The sequence below is a fragment of the Marmota marmota genome, unplaced genomic scaffold (genome assembly GCF_001458135.2).
Source record: "Marmota marmota marmota unplaced genomic scaffold, marMar, whole genome shotgun sequence".
Taxonomy (NCBI): domain Eukaryota; kingdom Metazoa; phylum Chordata; class Mammalia; order Rodentia; family Sciuridae; genus Marmota; species Marmota marmota.
This window is the reverse complement of record NW_026000005.1, coordinates 42,022,290-42,025,470: the sequence shown is the minus strand read 5'-3', so window position 1 is coordinate 42,025,470 and position 3,181 is coordinate 42,022,290.

Below are 3,181 nucleotides of genomic sequence, written 5' to 3'. Positions count from 1 at the left end.
TCTGAAACAAATAATAAAACAAATAAAAAATGATTACAAGAAAAAAATCTGGAAAATAATTTTTTTCCACATTATCAGTTGCCTAAAATGATGGAAGCTCCAAAGAAGCAAAAAAGGGAGATGAGGGAATAAGGTTTGTGGGATCAACTCTGAAGTTGTGCTCTCAGGAATGAGCAGGAGAGTGAAGGTGCCCTAATAAAGTGTAGAGGCTCATAACAGAAAAAGGAAGAAACGTAATGATGTCTAAACGCACTCAAAATGAGGCGCTCACTTTCAACTGTAGTGAGCCTCCAGGAGTGGCTTCATCTCAGAAGACCACGAAGACTGCTGGAGCTGTGCTCGTTACAGTATTTTGACGTCTGTGACTTTTCTAAGTGGATGTCAGGTGCCACTTGTGTTTCTCCTTGCTGAGCACCACATCTGGATTTGATTATTAGCATGTCCTTACCTGTCACCATGCTGGGGCCATGAGTATCACCAGGGGCTTGTTAGCCTTTTAATTGGGATTTTAAGATTCCATGGGAGAATTTTCCTTCAGCTCTATGCATAGCATATTGAGATGTAAGGGGTTTATTTATTAGTCTATTCGTTTATAGAGAACCTGACAAGAAACTTTTCAAAAAATCTGAACAAAAGAAACATAGAAATGAAAAGGCTGGGGAGGATGATAGGCAACCACAAAGTGTGCTTTCCTGGTTTACTTAAGAAAAAGTATATGTCTCCAGTGCTCCTGAGTCTCAGGTCGGGATTGTAGCTTCAGGAAACAACAATCACAGCTCCATGGTGTCCCTGATGCATAAACCAGGAAGCCTGAGAAGAAAGCAGCTGACTTCCTCACAGTGATGTTTCACACTGGAACTGGATTTTACATGCAATGGCGTAATCCATTTCAGTGGAGATGAGTTTAATAGTTCAGAAGAGTGGTGGTGTGACTGAGCAAAGGGTTCACTGTGAGTCAGATGACCCATGGAGTTATTATCCAACAGGACCAGTTGCTCATTGCTTTGACTCTTGTTTATGGCTCTCAGTTACCTATAGTTCACAATTACGTTTCATGAGAGTGGACTCAAATCCTAAGGTGTTTTCCAAGGTTCAAAACTCTCTTCCAAGTGTCCTTTCATCTCCTGTGTCACTCTATAGTATCATTCCTGATTATTTAATAGTTAGCTCTTCAAGGTTATATATTCATATTTGTGTCTTGGGAGCATTAGCAATTCAATTTCTAGTTCAATGAGCCTCATCCTCTATTCTCTCCTCTCTTTGTATTTCAAGTCCCAAATTACAGGATACTTCCTTCGGAAAGGTCCAAATTCCTCAGTCTCTGTGGGTTTACAGACTCCTTCCCTGGCTCACTTACTTACATTGTGTATTTGAGATAGCCGTATGCCTCTCATGACCATGACCTGCACAAAGGCAAAGCCTGTGTTTTGTTCATCTTCTATTCCTTGTATAAAAGCCACAATGTATATGTGAAAGAATAGAACATAATGTATATTTTCAAAGAGGTGCTTAATTATTTATGCATATTCAAGGTACTTACTAAAAAATTCTTTCAGTTCTCTTCTTGGATGACCTATATTGTTTGATTGGTAAATCATAAATCCTGCATGGAAGTGGCTCTTGACTTTTCTTATTCCTTTTAATCTCAGTGCTTAAACTCAGGATCACATTATTTTTACTTAGATTTTTTTAAAGTTTCCTTCTGTTATGCTTTTTTAAAAAAAAAAAATAAAATGTATTTTAGTTGTAGATGGACACAATACCTTTATTTATTTATTTTTATGTGGTGCTGAGATCAAACCAGCACCTCACATGCTCCAAGCAAGCTATCTACCACTAAACCACAACCCTGTGCCTTCTGTATGCTTTGATTTCTTAATGTTTCCTGAAAATGTCTATTAGGCAATGCAGGAATATTCAGAGGTGAAATGATAGATCATGAAACTATGACCTAAACTGTGGATTAATCCATTTGATGGATGAATAATTAAAATGGACTACTGGGTGGTAACAGTAGAGAGGGGGTCATGGCTGGAGGAAGTAGGTCATTGGAGGCATGGCTTTGGACTACACCTGTCCATGGCCCCTTCCCCTGTGACTCTGCTTCCTGTCTACCTCGAGCTTTCCTCAGCCATGCCCGTCCACCATGATGTTCTACCTTACCTCTGGTCCAGAGCAATGAAGGCAGCCAAGCATGGACTGAAATCTGTAACTGAAACCAAAATAAATGTTTCCTCTCCTAAGTTGGTCTTACCAAATATTTTGGTCATATTGATGAAAAGGGGACTAACAACCTATTCAACATGCCTTCAGAGAATCCTATTTTTATATCATTATTTACAAAATTACCATTTTCATCTATTTTCTTTCTTTTTTCTTTTTTTTTTTGGGGGGGGGGACTTGGGGTGGAACACAGGGGTGCTTTACCACTGAGCTACACTCTCAGTATTGTTTTGTCTTTTATTTTGAGATAGGATCTCACTAAATTGCTGCGGCTGACTTCAAACTTGCAACACTCCTGACTCAGCCTCCTAAGTTGCTGGGACTACAGGTGTGTGCACCAGGCTCAGCCTTCTTCATGTGTTTTCTGTTGCTGTAACAGGAAACCTGAAACTGGTGGGATAAATAGTTTATTTTAGCTCATGGTTCTGGAGGCTGGAAAGGCCAAGAACCTGAGGCTACCATCTGCTGAGCTTCTTGGGAGGACCTTATGGCCAATGGGATAGCAGGTTCCTGTGGAAGAGACAAAGGAGGGGCAGCCTGACTTTACAAAAATCTACCCTCACACTCCATAACCAGTCCTATGAGAACTGCACCAATCCCTCTTAGGGACATAGTCACCTCTGAAAGTCCCAATTCCCAATGCACCACAATGACAATCTCATTTCAACATGCATTTGGAAGAAGACAAAATGTATTCAAACTATAGCAGCAGCTATGGTTATTACTTTTTTATTATTTTTATACCTTTATTTTATTTATTTATTTATTAATTTTAAGTGGTGCTGAGGATTGAACCCAGGGCCTCACGTGAGCTAGGCGAGCACTCTTCCTTCCTTCCTTCCTATCTTCCTTCCTAACTTCCTTCCTTCCTTCCTTCCTTCTCTCCTTCCTTCCTTCCTTCCTTCCTTCTCTCCTTCCTTCCTTCCTTCCTTCCTTCCTCCTTCCTCCTTCCTTCCTT